Source organism: Urocampus carinirostris, chromosome 5, assembly GCF_059441175.1.
Source record: "Urocampus carinirostris isolate Australia breed hairy pipefish chromosome 5, RoL_Ucar_1.0, whole genome shotgun sequence".
Taxonomy (NCBI): domain Eukaryota; kingdom Metazoa; phylum Chordata; class Actinopteri; order Syngnathiformes; family Syngnathidae; genus Urocampus; species Urocampus carinirostris.
Window position 1 is genome coordinate 43,681,014 of NC_142353.1, and position 22,156 is coordinate 43,703,169.

The window sequence follows — 22,156 nt, forward strand, 5'->3', positions numbered from 1 at the left end:
CTTTTGTTCCTGACCACATCTGTTCTCCTGTCCCGGCTTACGACCTCTTTTTGTCCCCCGACCACGACTGCTCTCCCGTCCCGGCTTACGACCCGTTTCTGACCCCGACCACGTTTTTGCTCTCCTGTCCCGGCTATCGACCTGTTTTTCCGTCCTCAACACCGCCATCGCTCGCTACGGAAGATCCACTTCCGTGTTCGGATTACAATCCGAGTACGAGAGAGACTTGCTTCCTGCGCCCAGCGACCACCAGATCGTGGGCTTTTGATCCTGACCACGTCTGTTCTCCTGTCCCGGCTTACAACCTCTTTTTGTCCCCCGACCACGACTGCTCTCCCGTCCCGGCTTACGACCCGTTTCTGACCCCGACCAGGTTTTTGCTCTCCTGTCCCGGCTATCAACCTGTTTTTCCGTCCTCGATACCGCCATTGCTCGCTACGGAAGATCCACTCCGGTAATCGGATCACAAACAGAGTACGAAGGCGACTTGCTTCCCGCGCCCTGAGAACACCGGATTGTGGGCTTTTGATCCTGACCACGTCTGTTCTCCTGTCCCGGCTTACGACCTCTTTTTGTCCCCCGACCACGACTGCTCTCCTGTCCCGGCTTACGACACGTTTCTGACCCCAACCACGTTTTTGCTCTCCTGTCTCGGCTATCGACCTATTTTTCCGTCCTCGACACCGCCATCGCTCGCTACGGAAGATACACTTCCATGTTCGGATCACAATCTGAGTACGAGAGCGACTTGCTTCCTGCGCCCAGAGTACACCGGATCTTGGGCGCAGCCCTTCCTCGCTCTTCCAAAAACACTTTTGATCCTGACCACGTCTGCTCTCCCGTCCCGGCTTTCAACCTCTTTTTGTCCCCGACTACGTCTTCTCTCCCATTCCGGCTTACGACTCGCTTCCGACTCTGGATCGTGGGCGCAGCCCTTCCTCTTACCTTTAATAAAACTTGTAAGAAACGTAATTGGGTCCTGTTTCTGTTCCAGTCCTGACGATTTGAAGCCTTTAAGCATTCTAAAAGTGACACAACACTGTGTGATTAAAACCCCAGTGTGTATTATAGGACCACTATATGGCACTGTATTGTTTAATACGAACAAAAAACAATGAGTACATCATAGAAGGAAGATTCCAGACCAACATGGCGGCAAATTTATGCCCTCTAAAGTCGGGTTCATCTACAGATACACCAAAGAGTTGTTTCCCTCATCGTGCTTTTTTTTGTTTATTTTTTATCTTTCAGAAACGACTTTCTGTTTTCTCCATTCTCCAACAGTCGTACTCTCCTTTCCTGGCTTACGACTCGCTTCTGACCACGTTTTTGCTCTCTGTCCCGGCTACTGACCCGTTTTCTGTTCCCGACACCGCCATCTCCATGGACGATCCACTTCCGCGTTCAGAGCGACCTGCTTCCCGCGTCCAGCAATCCCCGGATAGTGGGCGCAACCTTTTCCCTTTCTTCTTATAAAACTTGTGACAAACATAACGCAAGTGGGTCCTGTCTCCGTTCTGGCCCTGACAATCCTTCCCTTAATAACCACCTTTGCATTTTAAACAGGCAAACGGAAAGTCAGGGCACAAAATGTTACAGGATTTAAGAGCTGGGACACACCGGGAGTGTCACATTGTCTCATTAGCTCATTTTAAATAAAAACCCATCTGGTTATGTTTTGATGAATATGCGATGTAATGTGCTCAATAAAAACATAATTATGGCCACTTGAATCATTGATCACTTTAAGTATTTTTACACGCATATATTGCTCATTAGTCTTAGGGGTGTAGTTTTATGTCATGATTACTGATGGCGCCAACTGCCGCTGGTTCTGATTGGCTCCCTGTCAGTATTTGAACCCAGTCCTGTCAGTTCCCTGTGGTCAGTCTGTCTGCGAACCTCAGTGAATACTAGGCAAGCCTTTTTCGACCCTGACTCCCACCTGTCCCGTTTTTGTTCCCGTCTATCTCCGGCTACAACCTGTTTTGCTCCTGACAACGTCTGTCCTCCCATCCCAGCTTACGACCTCTTTTTGTCCGCCGACCACATCTACTCTCCTGTTCTGGCTTACGACTCGTTTCCGACCCCGACCACGCCTTGCTCTCCTAGTCCCGGCTACCGACCCGTTTTTTCCATCCCTGACACCGCCATCTCTTTTTGTCCCCCGACCACAACTGCTCTCCTGTCCCGGCTTACGACCCGTTTCTGACCCCGACCACGTTTTTGCTCTCCTGTCCCGGCTATCGACCTGTTGTTCCATCCTTGACACCGCCATCGCTCGCTATGAAAGATCGACTGCCGTGTTCGGATCACAATCCGAGTACGAGAGAGACTTGCTTCCTGCGCCCAGCAACCACCGGATCGTGGGCACAACCCTTCCTCTCTCTTTCAATAAAACTGAATCTGAATCTGAATCTTTAGATCCTGACCATGTCTGTTCTCCTGTCCCGGCTTACGACCTCTTTTTGTCCCCCGACCACGACTGCTCTCCTGTCCCGGCTTACGACACGTTTCTGACCCGTGACCACGTTTTTGCTCTCCTGTCCCGGCTATCGACCTGTTGTTCCGTCCTTGACACCGCCATCGCTTGCTACGGAAGATCGACTTCCGTGTTCGTAACACAATCCGAGTACGAGAGCGACTTGCTTCCCGCGCCCAGCGAACACCGGATCGTGGGCGCAGCCCTTCCTCTCTCTTTCAATAACACTTTTGATCCTGACCACGTCTGCTCTCCCGTCCCAGCTTTCGACCTCTTTTTGTCCCCGACTACGTCTTCTCTCCTATTCTGGCTTACGACTCGCTTCCGACCACGCTTTTGCTCTCCTGTCCCGGCTACCGAACCGCTTTTTCCGTCCCTGACACCGCCAACGCTCGCCACGGAAGACCCACTTCCGCATACCAGAGCGACTTGCTTCCCGCGCCCAGCAAACACCAGATCGTGGGCGCAGCCCTTCCCCGCTCTTTCAATAACACTTTTAATCCTGACCACGTCTGCTCTCCCGTACCAGCTTTCGACCTCTTTTTGTCCCCGACTACGTCTTCTCTCCTATTCTGGCTTACGACTCACTTCCGACCACGCTTTTGCTCTCCTGTCCCGGCTACCGACCGGCTTTTTCCGTCCCTGACACCGCTCGCCACGGAAGACCCACTTCCGCATACCAGAGCGACTTGCTTCCCGCGCCCAGCAAACACCGGATCGTGGGCGCAGCCCTTCCTCTCTATTTCAATAAAACTTTTGATCCTGACCACGTCTGCTCTCCCGTCCCGGCTTTCATCCTCTTTTTGTCCCCGAATACGTCTTCTCTCCTATTCTGGCTTACGACCCGCTTCCGACCACGCTTTTGCTCTCCTGTCCCGGCTACCGACCCGCTTTTTCCGTCCCTGACACCGCCATCGCTCGCCACGGAAGACCCACTTCCGCATACCAGAGCAACTTGCCTCCCACGTCCAGCGAATACCGGATTGTGGGCGCAGCCCTTCCTCTCTCTTTCAATAAAACTTGTGGTAAAACGTCACGCAAGTGGGTCCTGTTTCCGTTCTGGTCCTGACAGTTTTACCTATATTTAATGTTTTAAGGCCAATTTTTCAATACAAAGCTAGAAATCAAATGACAGTCGGTCTCTCAATGGAAGTCTGTGAAGTCTGGCAACAGGAAAGACGTCGTCATTTTTAGTTGTGGATTCCTTGGCGAAATAGAGCTTTTTTAAAATATCACGATTTTTTTTAATGAAATGTGTTATGTATTGCGATAATATTGATCTATTCATTTGACTTTGATGAATGATTTACTCACATCAGGACAGAACAGTATTGATTTTACACCATGTTGCGTTATTTGACCTTGCATACTAAAACATTTCATGGCCTAAAAGGACACTGGATTTTTTAAATGCATGTGTCCAACAGCCACGGACCCTGATTGGCTGCTTCCTCTTTTTTAAACCCCCGCTTTCCTGACAACACTTGTCGGATCGTCTGTGAACCTATGCTACCCGCTAGGCAAGCTTTTGTGACTCTCCGACTCTATCCTGCCTTGTGTTCTGTCTGATTCCCGTTGCCGACCTCTTTTCTGGACCCGTTTATGTTTTTACTCCTACGACTCGGCCATCGACCTGTTCTTCTCGTTTTCAACAACTACCTTCGCTCGACACGGAAGTGCCACTTCCACGTTACAGCTACCTGCTACCCGTGACCCGTCTCCGTTCCTGCTTCGTGACAAAACATGTTAGTGAGTAACAGTTTTTCCTGTAAAATATCACACACATACACGTTACTTTGAATCATTAACGAGTGTGCAGCCAGATAATGCATGGCGCAGTTGCCTCACGATGTCAAGACCAGAACGGAAACAGGACCCACTTGCGTGACGTTTCTCACAAGTTTTATCGAAGGCGGTAATAGAATCGGTCTGTGATCCGAACATGGAAGTGGATCATCCGTAGCGAGCGATGGCGGTGTCAGGGACGGAAAACCGGTCGATTGCCAGGAGAGCAACAACGTGGTCGGGATCAAAAAACGGGTCGTAAGTCGGGACGGGAGAGCAAACGTGGTCGGGAGCAAAACAGGTCGTCACAGGAGACAAACGGGAGCAAAAACAGGACAGGCGGGAGTTAGGGGTTGAAAAAGGCTTGCCTTGACAAACAGAGGTTCGCAGACGGACTGACTCCAGGGGATTGAAAGGACTGAGTTTAAATAGGCAGGGAGCCAATCAGAACCCGCGGCTGAGTCACATTAGTTATCATGACACACTAACTTGGGCATATCTTCAATTTCACAATGGTTGCAGATATTTAAAACTTTGTCTTAATATATAACGCAGATGTATTCCCCGAACGAAAGGGCCATACTAGACTACATCTGTAGATGCAAATTGAGAAGCTGTCACGGTTGCCATGGCGCCCAATCGGCCCCGCCCGTGTGGCGCCAGCTGCAGCTCGTTGACAGATTGGCTTTACGTCTATGTAAGCTCAGTGCTCTCACTCTTCCGTTGTCAGCCCGTCAACCAACCTCTGACCCGCGATACGTGGGTTTTGACTCCGTCCAGTTCCCTGTTGGTATTACCTGTCCGGTAATGTTCCCATTTATTTTTGTCCTGTTTAATATCGGTTTCCAGTTTCGTTCCCCTCTATTTTTGTCCTGTTTATTATTCTCTCCAGTTTTCGTTCCTGTCTAGTTTATCCTATTTAATTTCGATATCCTGTTTTATTATCAATCCTGTCCGTCCCGTCCTGTCCGATATCGACCCCATCTGTCCAATATCTACTCGGGCAATTGGTATCGAGCCTCTGGCTTCCTATCATTGCCATGCCAGACTGCTGCCTCACGTGCATGACTCCCCATTTCCCGTAAAATAAAAGGCTTGTGTGAGTAACGTCACGCAATTGGGTCCTGTTCCGGTTCATGACAGAAGCCTTTATAGAGAAAATACCATAAACTACAGATATCATTACAGTCAACCACTTTAATCAGTGGATGTGATGCACAAAGTTAAATAGCATTTACATAATGACAAAAAATTCAGGATCGTGTGGTCTATTGGTGTGTGAGTGTGTATGTGAATGGGTAAGTGTGAAGCACATTGTAGAGCGCTTTGGGAGGTCTTCATTGACTTGAAAAGCGCTATAGAAATGCAGACCATTTACCATTTAGCATCTTGATTATCCTCAAAACGTTTAGAGGCTGACTCCCTATTGGTGTGTGGATGTGGGTGTGAATGGGTAAGTGTGAAGCACATTGTAAAGCACTTTGGGAGGTCTTCATTGACTTGAAAATCACTATAGAAATGCAGACCATTTACCATTTAGCATCTTGATTATCCTCAAAACGGTTAGAGGCTGACTCCCTTTTGGTGTGTGAGTGTGTGTGTGAATGGGTAAATGTGAAGCACATTGTAAAGCGCTTTAGGAGCTCTTCATTGACTTGAAAAGCGCTATAGAAATGCAGACCATTTACCATTTAGCATCTTGATTATCCTCAAAACCTTTAGAGGCTGACTCCCTATTGGTGTGTGAGTGTGTGTGTGAATGGGTAAGTGTGAAGCACATTGTAAAGCGCTTTGGGAGGTTTTCATTGACTTGAAAAGCGCTATAGAAATGCAGACCATTTACCATTTAGCATCTTGATTATCCTCAAAACCTTTAGAGGCTGACTCCCTATTGGTGTGTGGGGGTGTGTGTGAATGGGTATAGAAATACAGACCATTTACCATTTTTTTTTTCAAACAGACATTCCAACAAATCAAGACAGCTGACCAGCAACTGTCTTTCCATCCACTATGGTATTGACCATAGTCAGATGCTCCGCTGATTAAAAATTGATCCATTTTGAAAAATCTAATCAACTGAATAGGATTGTTTCGCGCGTGGGTAGAGGTTGGGTCTATTGTCGGAGATGCTGGGGGGTTGAACAGCTACTGACAGACCTGTTATTAACCCCTGTGACTCCACGGAGCCCCTGCACCCCAGTTCACATCCCTCTGCGCCCCGGGACTAGACGCTGCCCAGACGTTCTGAATTATTCAGCAGTCTAAGAGACGGCTCCGGCCACTTGGACTATTAAAGCCTGCGGTGGAGGCTCGGGGCTCTAATGGACAGTCCTGAGGAACCCCAGTTCCCTGCAGACAGGAGGAGCTTCAGAGGCCAGACTGCAGGGGATACAAGAGCCAATTCACCAGAGGTAGAGGTCGCAGCAGGTTAATGATGCTGCACGTCTAGACGGATGCTGGACACACAGCCATGGCCAAGAGGCAATGGGGGGGGGGGGGGATATAATACAAGAATCTGAATGAGAACCAGCTCTGTGGTATTATGTTTGAAGGCTTTATCAAACACCAGCCCCATTGCCGAAAGCCATGATCTGAAATCGACCTGACAATCTTCCTTAAAATGAATACATAAGTATCAGGTGCCGCAGTTTACACTGTGTGAGTCGTTATTGTGGAGGGGAAAAAGGCTTGGGCACGAAGTTTGGGCTGATCATTTTCAAGATTTTCCTTTATAAATCAATGGTTGTTCGGATTAGCAATTTCAGTTAAATACATCATATAGCAGAAAAACACAGTGATATCTGACAAGTGAAATGAAGTTCATCAGATTTACAGAAAGTGTGCAATAATTGCTTAAACAAAAGTAGGCAGGTGCATAAATTTGGGAACCCTTGTTGTTTTATGGTTTTTAATACCTTTAGCACTAATTATTCGAACACAAAATCTTCTCTGAAGAGTGGCAACATGGGAGCCTCAGAACAACTGACCTGACCTGAAAATAAAGATTGTTCAACATCAAAGTTGAGGGGAAGGATACAAAAAGCTACCTCAGAGATTTCAGCGGTCAGTTTCTACGGTGAGGAACATAGTGAGGAAATGGAAGTTCTCAGGCACAGTTCTAGTTAAGGCCCGGAGTTTCAGGCAATGAAAAATCTCAGATAAGCAGAGGCAAAGAATGGTGAGAAGAGTCAAACTCAACCCACAGACCAGCTCCAAAGATCTACAGCATGATCTTGCCGCGGGCTCTGATTGGCTCCCTGTCCCTACTTAAACCCAGTTGTCAGTCCGTCTGCGAACCTCTGTGTATGCAAGGCTAGCCTTTTTCGACCCTGACCCCTACCTGTGCCGTTTTTTGCGCCCGTTTGTCTCCGGCTACGACCTGTTTTGATCCCGACCACGCCTGCTTTCCCGTCCCGGCTTACGACTCGTTTCCGATCCCGACCACATTTTTGCTCTCTTTTCCCGGCTATCGACCTGTTTTTCTGTCCTTGACACTGCTCTCTCCCGCTGCGGAAGATCCACTTCCGCATTCAGAGCGACCTGCTTCCCGCGTCAAGCAATCACCGGACCGTGGGCGCTGCCCTTCCTCTCCCTATCTCAATAAACAAGTGAGAAACGTTGCGAGATTGGGTCCCGTTTCCGTCCTGGTCCTGACAGCGGAGTGCATTGGAGCATTGATGAGGGTTCTGAAACTGTTATCTTTGCCACTGTGCAATATAAAGCTAGAGGCAATTCTTATTTTTGTCTTAAAAGTCTGGTCATGGAGGTTCCCATCAAGATACCAACCCTCGGACAGAAAAGACTTTCTGAATTTCTCTCGTTAGCTTGCTCACTGCAATCCTCCTGTAGTGTCTTTTCCAGATGATTTTTTTTTATTTTCTTCCCTGCACTCGCTCTCTTATTCCTTGCTCTCTCACTCCTCAGCAGTTTTCCCCAGACAGGTTCCACAGTGTTTTAGAGGGGATGGATTTAATTGCTCTGCTGGGATTGGTTGGCTGTTCCGGGCTCGGCTGTTTAATTAGTGTACCCTGCCGGGATTGGTTTAATGCTTCATGATCTTGAAATTGTCTGATTGTTCAGTCCTCTGGGGACTTTCCCTGCCTACATAGACAGCAGGTTTAGCTAAACATTGCTCCAGGCTTGCGGCATTGTGCCTAAGGACCCAAGGAAGGAAAATTTGAGATGGGTTGCTCAATTGCGGGGTGGGGGTCAACTTAAAAGACGGACCATGTTTTTCTAGTGGATTTTATTGCACTTGAGTTGAACAATTCTCACTGGAATGTTTCCGCTTCATGTAATCAACCTAAACTTGATATTATAAAATATAATCATCATCTTGATTATTCATGTATGTTAGACAATGATATTGTATTTTTTAATAGTAAGCAGTTTTGGTCACTTAGCAAAATTGACTGGCAATGGACTCCGATGCTTCATCACTGCTGCCTTTGACACTGTGGACCATAATATCTTACTAGAACGGTTGGAAAATTGGATTGGTCTCTCAGGAACCGCCCTCTTATGGTTCAGATCCTACCTCTCTGTGTTAAATAGGGTGAAATGACATCTGAGCCCTGTGGTGTTCCGCAGGGTTCAATACTTGGCCCCCTTCTTTTCAGTATTTACATGCTTCCATGAGGTGATATTATTCGCAAGTATAATATCAGTTTTCATTGCTATGCAGATGACACTCAACTCTATCCTCCGACGCAGGAATCTGCCACACTAAACTGTGGAAATTTGGAGGCCTGCCTCACTGAGATAAATGAACGGATGTCACTCTTCAACTTTTTGCGCCTTAACTTTGAAAAGACCGAAAAGTTAGTTATTGGTCCATCTAAATGCCGTGACTTGTTCTCAAAAACTGCTCTGAACATTGACAAATGTAATATCACCCAGAGTAACTCAGTCTAAAATGTAGGTGTCCTATTTGACCCCGATCTGTCCTTTCAAACACACGTTAAGAATATTACTAGAACAGCTTTTTTTCCATCTTAGCAACATTGCTAAAATTCACCCCATGCTGTCTCAGTCGGATACGGAGATTATAATTCACTCGTTTGTCCAAAATCAAGAGCCTTCAGCTTGTACAAAATGCTGCAGCGAGGCTTTTAACTAATACAAGACAGTTTGACCACATGACCCCGATTTTAGCTAACCTGCATTGGCTCCCTGTTAGCTTAAGATGTGATTTTAAAGTTCTGATGGTAGTATACAAAATCATGCAAGGACTTACTCCCTCATATCTTTCAGATTTAATGTCCCCCCCCATTGTTCCGGTCCAAAGCCTTCGCTCTGAAAATGCTGGTCTACAAGTGATCCCAAGAGTCAAGAAGAAATCCAACAGTGATTTCCATTGGGGGCCTTGGTGCTGTTCAATGCTCTTCCCCCTGAGATTCGATCTGCAACCTCAGTGGAACTGTTTAAATCTAAGCTTAAAACACACTTCTATTCTATAGCGTATGAATAACCTATATTTTATGTTGACAATATCTGTGTATTATTTGCCCTCATGTCGGTTTTAAATCAGGGGATGGGGTCATAATAGTTTGTGGTTTGCAATAATCTGTGGTCTGTGTAGCCCTTTGAGGCTCTTTGTGATTAAGGGCATCACAAATAATCATGACTTGAGTCGGGGTTTTTGAGTTTTTCCTTGCCCTCATGTAGGTTTTAGATCAGTGGATGGTGTCATAATAGTCTGTGGTTTGCAAAAATCTGTGGTCCGTGCAACCCTTTGAGACTCTTTGTGATTAAGGGCATCACAAATAATCATGACTTGACTTGAGTCGAGGTTTTTGAGTTTTTCCTGCCCTCATGTAGGTTTTAGATCAGGGGATGGTGTCATAATAGTCTGTGGTTTGCAAAAATCTGTGGTCTGTGCAACCCTTTGAGACTCTTTGTGATTAAGGGCATCACAAATAATCATGACTTGACTTGAGTCGAGGTTTTTGAGTTTTTCCTTGCCCTCATGTAGGCCTTAGATCAGGGGATGGTGTCATGATAGACCATAGTTTGCAATAGTCTTTGATCTGTGCAGCACTTTGAGACTCTTTGTGATTAAGGGCGTCACAAATAAACATGACTTGACTTGATTTGCGCTTCATGTAGATTTCTGCTTCTTTGCTACTGAAAACATTTACTCTATAATCTAAATAGATGATGTTCCTGGATCTGTTCTTTGAACATAGGCAGTAGCATCTCACGACGATCTGTGAATGATGTGCGTGGTCACCTTGAGTTAGGAGAGTTGCAGAGATTACATTTGTGTAAAAGGTTCGGGGCGTGTCCGTGTCCCTTCTGCGGCCTTCCGCGGCATGCCCTTGATTTTGTTCAATCACGCCACTGTTTTTGACCTTAAGAGTAAATGCGCTTGGCATTAGATCACGGATGAGGAAGAGAGTGGCGGTTCAGCCCAGTACAGACAGTACTTATTGAAGGCTAAACTCATTCCGCTTCATCAAACTTATTGAGCCATCGCTTTCAAAGAAGTCAACCTTGAAGTGCATAAATCCTCATTGGCTGGTAATAAGAGTATGGTCCTGCATCTGTTTGTGCTCTCATACAATGGTAAAAGGGTGTTCTTGTTTGGTGACCGCTTGGTAGAAACATAAGATTTTATCAAATCTTTAGAGATCTTCCATCAATTACAGAACCCGCATAAGAAGGTGAGAACCCGGGAATTTAAAAGCACTTGGTTGTCGAAAAACGAGTTACATTTACTCGTTACATTGAATTGAGTGAGTCTTGGGACATTTTGTACTTCTGAGAGTATTTTCAAATCACTTCTGTTAACTTTTACTTGAGTAGATTTTTGAAGAAGAAACGGTAATCTTACGGTTGTCTACATTAGGCTATCTATCTAGACATCTATCTATCTTGACATCTATCTAGATATATATCTAGACATATATCCATCTATCTATCTAGACATATATTTATCTATCTATCTCTATCTACCTCTATCTATCTAGACATCGATCTATTTAGACATCTATCTATCTAGACTTGTATCTATTCATCTATCTATCTATCTATCTAGACATCTAGACATCTATCTATCTAGACATATATCTATATATATATCTAGACATATATCCACCTATCTATCTAGACATATATCTATCTATCTATATCTACCTCTATCTATCTAGACATCTATCTATTTAGACATCTATCTATTTAGACATCTATCTAGATATACTCAGTATATATCTAGACATATATCCATCTATCTATCTAGACATATATCTATCTATCTATCTATCTACCTATCTCTATCTACCTCTGTCTATCTAGACATCTATCTATCTAGACATCTTTCTATCTAGACATGTATCCATTCATCTATCTATCTATCTATCTATCTATCTATCTTGACATCTATCTATCTAGACATCTATCTAGACATCTATCTATCTTGAATGAATGAATAAAAAATTTTATTTCGAACATAAAAATAAAAACAGGACAAAAACAATGACTCAAGAACAAAAATAATGTTAGCATAACATTTTCGAAAAGGGGTAGTAAGAAGCAGAGTTTGGTTTTCCCTACCCCTTCATCTTCCCTATTTAAAACATTCTACAGATAGCTCCTCTTGTGTCCAATACAACAAAATCTCATGGATATACTTATTACATGGGTCAGATATCAATAATTATAATAGTTACAATAATCACATATTTTATACACTAATCATCGCAATACCATCCCTCAACGTCAAAATGCGCATAATGTCACTGCGGCACCAGTGATAATTACAATAAATATAAACACAATACTTATAATAACAGTTCTGATAGAATAATAGCAACACTAACAACAAATTAACCATAGTTTGAAATGCAGTATTTCCAATCTCCCTCATATCCCATTTTCTTCATCCCTGTATTTCGCCAGTAATGCTTTTTTGTATTTAAATTTGAACACATGGATAGTTGGACATTGTTTGATCTCATTTTGCAAACTATTCCAAAGTCTGACTCCGCACACAGACACACACATACTTTTCCTGGTGGTTCTCACCTTTGGGATTTTGAATTAATCTATCTTGACATCTATCTAGATATATATCTAGACATATATCCATCTATCTATCTAGACATATATCTATCTATCTATCTCTATCTACCTCTATCTATCTAGACATATATCTATCTCTATATATCTAGACATCTATCTATCTATCTTGACATCTATCTACATCTACTTCCTGCGGAGGATGAGGAGAGCCCACCTGCCCCCACCCGCCCTCATCACATTCTACAGGGGCACCATTGAGAGTATCCTGACCAGCTGTATCTCTGTGTGGTGTGGAGGCTGCAGCGCTACCGACTGGGGTAGTGTGAGGAGGGTAACGAGGACAGCAGAGAAAATAATCGGGACTACACTTCCCTCCATTCAGGACATTGGCCAGAGGCGCTGCCTATCCCATGCTAAGAACATTATCGGGGACCCCTCTCACCCCCATCATGGACTGTTCACTCTGCTAGCCTCTGGGAAGAGGTACTGCAGTGTGCGGTGCAGGACCACCAGGTTCCGCAGTAGTCTAGTCCCCCTGGCCATTAGACTGTTAAATGGTCAATCTAACATATAGTTAACCTAAATCTAAACGGCTGCTAATCTGACTTTTTGCACTACTGGCAGTTCTTTATAGCTTGCCACTCCTTGCACATTTGCTCTCTGCACTATTGTACTTACAGCGTTATTGTTACAGTGTTAATGTTACTGTTTACCTGACTTGTTAACCTGAATGCCCATCTGGTTAGCTACTCCTCTTGCACTATCGGCACTATGGTAAAATACTATACGTAGCCATAATACAATACAACTTTTACTTATATCTGTACATTCGAGGAAACTGTGCGGGTCAGATGTATCGACGTTTTGTTCTGTATACACGTGTACTAGAATGACAATAAAGTAGGTCTGAATCTGAATCTGAATCGATCTATTCATCTATCTAGACATGTATGTATTTATCTATCCATCTATCTAGACATGTATCTATTCATCTATCTATATATCTATCTAGCTTGACATCCATCTATCTAGACATCTATCGAGACATCTATCTATCTACCTTGGTCATATCCCTCAAGAGGGGTGACCCACAGCAAGACAAACACGTATACAAAAACAATGAAAAAAGGAAAAAGTAGCAAAGAACAAAAAAAATTGACCATGGCCAACCCAATTGCCCAAACACCCAAACAAGTTAGGCACCTAAATTGGTCATGCTTTCGTCCCTCCAGATGAAACGGGACACAAGACAGCGGCCATGTCACTCGGGTCCGGGTGACACAACACACTCTTCTCTTCAACAGCAGGGCCCGACAGCTTTCACTGGTTTACCCCTGCCGCATCATAGAAGTGCCCTGCCCATCCCTTAGAACACGTCTAAGCATCCCACTATCCTTTTACAACACCTCTCCACTCATTCCTATCACTAACAAGAGCTCTGTTGAAAAACGATCTTCCATAACTTATCTAAGAGACAGAACTCTTATTCTCACAAGTATCAAAAATGAAAAAAGGATACTCATTGTTGATGTCAACTGAGTGTTTCTGGAAATAACCAAAAGCAGGGGGCTTTGTAAACGGTTTAGGATGTCACCAAGTTGGGAATCGTATTTGAAAATACTCAAATTGAAGACAGTTGGTTTATTTACTGCTGCATCCTGTTTCCTCAGTCATTGCAGTTTTGATTTGTGTCATGATTACCGATGGGAATCACCTGTGCCCGCTCCTTTGGTGCCAACTGCCTCGGACTCTGATTGGCTCCCTGACCCTATTTATACCCACTCCTATCTGTCCCCTTTTGTCAGTCCGTCTGCGAACCTCAGTTAACACTAGGCAAGCCTTTTTCGACCCCGTTTTTTATCCTGACCACTTGTACTCTCCCGTCCCGGCTTTCGACCTCTGTTTGTCACCGACCATGTCTACTCTCCTTTCCTGGCTTCCGACTCGCTTCCGACCACGTTTTTGCTCTCCTGTCCCGGCTACTGACCCGTCTTTCCGTTCCTGACACCGCCTTCGCTCGCCACGGAAGATCCACTTCCGCGTTTAGAGCGACCTGCTTCCCACTTCTAGCAACCACCGGATCGTGGGCGCAACCCTTTCTCTATCTTCCAATAAAACTTGTGAGAAACGCAACGCAAGGTGCGTCCTGTCTCCGTTCTGGTCATGACAATTGGCTAACGCACCATTTACATGATTGTCTATGGCTTCAAATGGGTCCAGAGTTTTTCCCCTTTTCACGCAAATACCTTTTTCCATTCTAAATCTTTAGAATAGAATAGAAAGAATAGAATATACCTTTATTTTGATTGTTACAACATGGGTTGAATATATTGCGACAACGAAATTGGACGTGGCACTCCAGTCCCACATTTTACAGTGTGGATAAGGAAAACAAAGAAGATAAAGGAACAAAGAAGATGTTTGTACTGTCCTTGTTGCAGGCTTTGTTTTCCTCCGGAGGGGGGTGTATGAGGGGGTGAGGGACAGACAGAGATGGCCGGATCAGACTAGATGTTTGATCTTACTGTACATACGGTCCAGTGTTTTCCCCCCTGGTTGCTCAGTCCACTTATTGAATGAATTTGGGAAGTACAGTCCTTAAGCATGCCTGATTAAAGTCGCCGGCGACGATAAAAGCTCAGTCCGGGTGTGCAAGCTGCTGTTTATTGATAGCAGCGGGCAGGAGATTTAGCGCTATGCTAATGTTAGCATCCGGTGGAACGTAAACAGCAACCACAATGACCACAGTTAGCTCTCTCGGTAGATAGAAGAGTCTACACCACAGGCGTCAAACAGGCGGCCCGCGGGCCAGATCAGGCCCGCCAAGGGATTGAATCCGGCCCGCGAGACAACACTCAGAGAAGCGCAAGAGAAAAACAAGCTGCAGGTTGAAATGTGTCAACTTGATGTTGCCAAAGCTAGGTGCCTCTCACAAAGACACTACTTGTATTTATTTCTCTCTCTCTCTGTATCTCTGTCTCTCTCTCTCTCTCTCTCTCTCTTCCACACCTTTTCTCCCACTCTCTGTCTCTGTCTCTTTCACTCTGTGACTCTTTTTTCTCTTCCTTTGTTGCTCTTTGTCTCTTTCTCTCTCTGTGTCTTTTAAGCTTATTTTGCTCTAACTTAATTTTTTCCTTTTCTCCCTTTTCTCTTTCTCTCTTCCTACCCTTCGCGCTTTCTTTTCTCTTTTCTCTCCTTCTGTCTTTTTATTTCTCTTGGATTTCTTTCTTCCTCTCCCTTTCTTTCCCCCTCTCTTATGACTTCTCTTTTTATCGCTTTTGTTCCTCACGCTCTCTCCCTCTTTCTCTTTCTTTGTCCCGCCCTCTCTCTTCTTTTCCATCCCTCTTTCTCTTCTTTCTTTATCTCTTTTTCTTTCTCTTTAATCAACTAGTCCGGCCCCCGACAGAATGTTTGTTCTATCGTGTGGCCCCCGAGTTAAAATGAGTCTGACACCCCTGGTCTTACACGATACTATTACTATTACTATTTAGGGTTATAGGCTCTACCTTATGAAACTTTATCACAACTCGGAGTGAGAATCTGTGAAGATTTAAAATAGTCCAGCTTTCTAATAGCATCATTTATGTATTTTATCCATCCCCCATTTTTCCAACTGCCTATTCTCACTAGGTTTGTTGGTGTGATGGAGCCCATACCAGCTGTGAGCATTCCTGATTTAAATGCGAGTTTACCCTGTGAACAGTCCTTTAGGTAGACATCCAAGTTGCTTATTCTTCTGTTGACTAAGTTGCATCAAACCCTGGGGGTATTTTTTTTCTTCTTCTTTGTTTCCTATGGTGTTTACATCATTAGAGACCCCGGGCGGATGCACATGATCACCAAGGCGATTGAACACATGGTAACGGAGCTGCTCCCAAATGAGTCCCACCCTGAATTCCCTCCTCTTTCTCTCTGGGGGAGATGCCCTGATTACCAAGTGCTGGAGTTGAGGGTCCTCTCCAGATGTTTGGATTGTTGAAGTATGATGATGAGAATCCGGAGTTGTACTGTAGAGATAATCTCGCTTATACAGTCGTATGCAAAGGTTTGGGCACCCCTGATCACAGCCGATTCTAGTTTGAGTTTTTTAAACTAATTTCGCCTAAGTATTAAGATACTTTATTTTCCTAGATGCTATTGTCGACACTATTTCCTGCCCTCTGTGGAAAAACTGAATTTATCTTATTGTAAAAATGGCTTCATCTTAAAATTATTCCAAATTTATATATTAATACATGTTTTTACCTGAGTAAATACACCAATCTGGCTCGTTTGGAGAAGCCCTGAGTCGATCCAAGAATCCCGAATGCTAACCTCGTGTTGCTATCTGCCATCTTGTTCTTCCCCATGTGCTCTCGCTTTGTCTTCTCAATCGTTCTTAATCGGCCAACAAGGGGGTCCGATCGGATCGTTTCGGCACCAATTGTTAAAGTTAGAACTTATATAAACTCTATGTTGGCAAAATGACTCAAATAAAAACAAGCATTAAGTTAAATAAACTTCCCAAGCGGAAGAGCCCTGTCCGGTCAGAAGCCCTTTTATTGACAAAGGAAACAGGAAAAGGAACACACATGAACGCGACTTCAAAATAAAAGAATATAAGATCAATAAACGTATAAAAGATCTAATTAGACTGATATTTGAAACGTAAATTTATGTGTGTGTGTGTGTGTGTGAGAAAGATTGTTTTTATATTTAGGAATATAAAAACAAGTTATTTTCATTGCATTGAATTCTGAGAAATGTACATATCCAAAACGGCCAACTTTACAGCATCCAAGACCAGACAGGTTACAAAAGTGTCATGACGTAGAGAGGGGCAAAACAAACGCAGGGAGACAGGAAGTGGGGACTGGTAAAGGTGAGTGTTTGTGGACGGGGCGGACAATAGTGGATATATATTTTCCCCACCCTTACCTTTGGAAATATACACTTTTTTCCTTGGATTACTTTCAACGGGACCCGGACTCTGCAGGTCTGCATCAAACCTTAAGTATCGGTATCATTTTCCGTTCATTTTGCCGGCTGGGATTTTTGGACTTTTATGAAGGACATTCGGTTTGTTAAAATAAACATACCGTACATATAGAAATCTTGATGCTAAGTCCTTAGCTTGGCCTCTTTGATTTTTGCATTTCGGAGATGGAATATGAGCTTGCTCTGTCCACTCCACGCATCGGCCCGGTATTGCAGTACCTCCGGGAACGGTGCATTCGCAATGATCGCAGCAAGGCTTTAGGGCTAGGACCTTAGCTTGGCCTTTTGGCTGAGAGTAAGTGTCCCGGCTCCTAGGCTTTGTAGCGTATTATGAACTGACCGATAACGGATAATGGATAATGAATAACGAAGATAGATCAATAACCCTTAAAAACCCCAAACCCCATTCAGTTTCAATCGCGGGACTTAAAGTTGGGTTTCGTTAATTTTGCGTTTGTGTTACATTTTTTTATGTGGGCGCATGCGGCTTATATACAGGTGCGGCTTGTGTAAGTACAAAATCGGTTTTCCTCTTAAAATGTGGTGGGTGCGGCTTATAATCAGGTGCGCTCTATAGTCCGGAATTTACGGTAACTCAAATTCAAACATTTTCTTGTTCTTGAAAACACAACAGGGCAGCACGGCGGCACAGTGGTTAGCGCATGTGCGGCACAGTTCATGTCATGGGAAACTCCTGCGTGGGTTCAAATCCAGCTCCAGACTTCCTGTGCGGAGTTTGTATGTTCTCCCCGTGCTTGCGTGGGTTTCCTCCGGGCACTCCGGTTTCCTCCCACATTCCAAAAAAAAAAAACATGCATGTCAGGTTGATTGGCCGGTCCAAATTGTCCCTAGGTGTGACTGAGCGAGTGAGTTGTCTGTCCCCCTGTGCCCTGCGATTGGCTGGCAACCAGTTGAGGGTGTCCCCTGCCCACTGCCCGGAGATGGCTGGGATGGGCTCCAGCCCCCCGCGACCCTAATGAGGATAAGCGGTACAGCTAATGAGATGAGATGAGGATTTCAAGCACCCGTATGAACCCTGTGCATAAAAACAGAGTCTGCGCCATAAAATCGACCATTTCTTAGGGACGAAAGATTGGCATGCACGCGAAACCTCCAATTTTTGCGCCAGGCCAAAATGACAGCCGTGGAAGGGGTGGATTGAAATAGTCAAAACGTTGTAGGATAGAGTAAATCGAGGACTATTTTTATCGTACTTGGTAAATCCTCCCTTTCTCCCCAGAGACAAAAGAAAGGTCCGCTTTGCTAAAAAGAAAGCCAATAATGTGAAAGCACTCAGGTTTGAGGGGGGGGTGCTTCATAACAGACTGTAAGGACAAGGAAGATAGTGTGGACTTGCTCTTTCCTCCCCCAAATGCGTCGCCATATAAATCACAAAGCTCGCTTCACGTCTTTACTTCCTCTTCCTCTCCATTAAAAATGATAAACTATACCTCTTGAAACCGCTGGCTCGCTTTAAGGCCCCGGTCTACACCTTTCTGGTGAAGCTGCTCGGGTGCGTGACTCAGATTTATTCTATCCCCTCGCATTGTTGGGGATGAATAAAAGAGTAATTAGCCGAGTGACACGACCGGACCCATCCATCGGTTTCTCACCGTTGCGTGCTTTCAGTGTTATACTGTTCAAATCGCTGCTTGGTAACAATAAAACATGGACTACTCTTGCATAAATGTCCGGCCCCTGTATAGGAAACCCTCTCCAAGCACCATCGCATAATGAGAGCAACCGAGGTCCCCGAAGACAAGCAGGAGAGGGTTAGAGATGCATTGATCTCATGAGTGCAGTGGGCCCGAGAGTCCCCATCCCACGATGCTATCATGCGCTACATGACAAGGAACATAAGAACACAGGACTCCCGTTTTTCGGCGTGAAGAATGAAGCGACTGAAATGAAAATAAAGTGGAACGTGCCTGCGGTTAGATGAGGCATGGAGAGTCCTGATCAGAGGTGGGTGGATGGAGCCAAAATATTTTCACAAGTAAAAGTAGTGTTCATTCATTCATCCATCCATCCATTATCTGCACCGCTTATCCTCAGTAGGGTCACGGGGGTGCTGGAGCCCATCCCAGCTGTTTTCGGGCAGTGGGCAGGGGACACACACCTAGGGACAATTGGGACCAGCCAATTAACCTGAAATGCATGTTTTTGGATGTGGGAGGAAATCGGAGAGCCAGGAGGAAACCCACGTAAGCACGGAGAGAACATGCAAACTCCACACGGGAGGTTCAATCTCATGTCCTCATGCCCTAAAAGTAGTGTTACTTCAGACTCAAGTAGAAGTGAAAAGTAGCCATCCAAATAAATACTTGATTATTAGTAAAAAAGTACTTGGTGGAAAAACTTCTCAAGTGCTGCGTAACTGTAGAAAAGTCAAATTTTTTAATCATTTTTTTTAATTAAACTACCATTCAATCAGATCTTCGAATCATCAAAAGCCATCCCATTATCAATAACAAGTCAAGTCATGTTTATTTGTGGAGGAGTCTCAAAGGGCTGCACAGACCACAGATTATTGCAAACTACAGACTATGATGACACCATCCCCTGATCTAAGACCTACATGAGGGAGAGGGAGATTCAAAAAACACAAGTCAAGTCAAGTCATGATTATTTGTGACACCTTTAATCACTTGGAGTCTCAAACGGCTTCACAGACCACAGGCTATTGCAAACTACAGACTATGATGACACCATCCCCTGATCTAAAACCTACATGAGGGCAAGGAAAAACTCAAAAACCTAAAATCAAGTCATGTTTATTTGTGACACACTTAATCACAAGGAGTCTCAAAGAACTGCACAGACCACAGACTATTGAAAATATACTATTATGACACCAACCCCTGATCTAAAACCTACATGAGGGCAAGGAAAAACTCAAAAAAACCTCAAGTCATGATTATTTGTGACGCCCTTAATCACAAAGAGTCTCAAACGGCTGCATAGACCAATGCCAATGACAGACTACAGACTATTATGACACCATCCCCCGATCTAAAACCTACACGAGAGCAAGGAAAACTCAAAAACCTCAAGTCAAGTCATGTTTATTTGTGACACTCTTAATCACAAGGAGTCTCAAAGGGCTGCACAGACCATTGCAAAGTGCAGACTATTATGACACCATCCCCTGATCTAAAACCTACATGAGGGCAAGGAAAACTCAAAAACATCAACATAAGGAAACACACAGTGACTCTCACTCAGGGGACATCAATGAGTAAAGAAGCAAGCAAAGGAATAGATAGAGTGAGAGATAGATAGAGTGAGTGAGTGAGTGAGTGAGATGTCTAGATAGATAGATAGATGTCTAGATAGATAGATGTCTAGATAGATAGATAGATAGATAGATAGATAGATAGATAGATAGATAGATAGATAGATAGATAGATAGATAGATAGATAGATAGATAGATAGATAGATAGATAGATAGATAGATAGATAGATAGATAGATAGATAGATAGATAGATAGATAGATAGATAGATAGATAGATAGATAGATAGATAGATAGATAGATAGATAGATAGATAGATAGATAGATAGATAGATAGATAGATAGATAGATAGATAGATAGATCATTTCCTACAGGGATGAATAAAGTAAGTTACTTAGTAACGGGATAAACGTAACCTAAGGTAGACAACCGTAAGACTACCGTTTCTTCTTCAAAAAATTTCAAGTAAAAGTTAAAATAAGTGATTTAAAAATACTCTCAGAAGTACAAAATGTCCCAAGACTCACTCAAATGGTCTATGGTCTGCATTTCTATAGCGCTTTTCAAGTCAATGAAGACCTCCCAAAGTGCTTTACAATGTGCTTTACATTTACCCATTCCAGACACACCCATACACCAATAGGGAGTCGGCCTCTAAACGTTTTGAGGATAATCAAGATGCTAAATGGTAAATGGTCTGCATTTTTATAGCGCTTTTTAAGTCAATGAAGACCTCCCAAAGCGCTTTACAATGTGCTTCACATTTACCCATTCCAGACACACCCACACACCAATAGGGAGTCAGCCTCTAGACGTTTTGAGGATAATCAAGATGCTAAACGGTAAATGGTCTGCATTTATATTGCGCTTTTCAAGTCACTGAAGACCTTCCAAAGCGCTTTACAATGTGCTTCACATTTACCCATTCACACACACACTCACACACCAATTGGGAGTCAGCCATGCAAGGCGCCTACCTGCTTATTGGGGGCATAAGAGATTCAGTGTCTTGCCCAAGGACACTTTGAAATACAACACAGAGGAGCAGGGAATCGAACCTGCGACCCAGAATATAGTTTGGACGGAGGCAGTTTGGGGGTATAAAGCCTGTGATATGCACAAGAAAAAAACTGGTGCTCAATATGTGCGCAGTGGCGTCAAACGGTAAAAACAAATAAAACCAAGGCCGGGGCGGAGAAACACAGCTCGATATAAGTAGGGGGCCCGGCTGTCAACAGGGAGAACGGCCCCAGCTTTATACTCCTCCCGAAGAGCCATTGCATCTTCCCTGATGTTTCCGCTTTGCCCATGTGTGAGTGGAGAAGAGGCTTCCCTACCACGATGGAGCAGTCCTCCTGCAGACTAATGTGTCCCCGAAGTTTTGTTAAAGCCGGTTATTTACTCCTGCAGAGCGATTGCTTCAGCCTCGGGGCAGTAGAAGACCGCGATAAAAATTAGGCATCACTGTGAAGTACCGTCATCTACCAAGGGTGCGCTTGAGCTGGGGAAAAAATAGAACTGAGCTACTGCCTTTGAGACATGAGAAAATATTGAGAAAAAAAACAAAAGTATATCATCAATATGGCTAGGGGAGGTTGGATCTACAAATACATGCTATGAGAACTGAAACATTTTTAATATATGAATGAATGAA

General features: G+C 44.3%; 1 protein-coding gene and 1 pseudogene across 1 annotated transcript in view; one reads left to right on the forward strand and one right to left on the reverse strand.

Moving 5' to 3' along the window:
- cux2b (cut-like homeobox 2b) overlaps positions 1 to 22,156 on the reverse strand; it is a 268,878-nt gene that overhangs the window by 227,084 nt on the left and 19,638 nt on the right. The gene's annotated exons all lie outside the window — the stretch shown is intronic.
- On the forward strand, positions 17,411 to 17,500 carry LOC148366476 (U2 spliceosomal RNA; annotated as a pseudogene).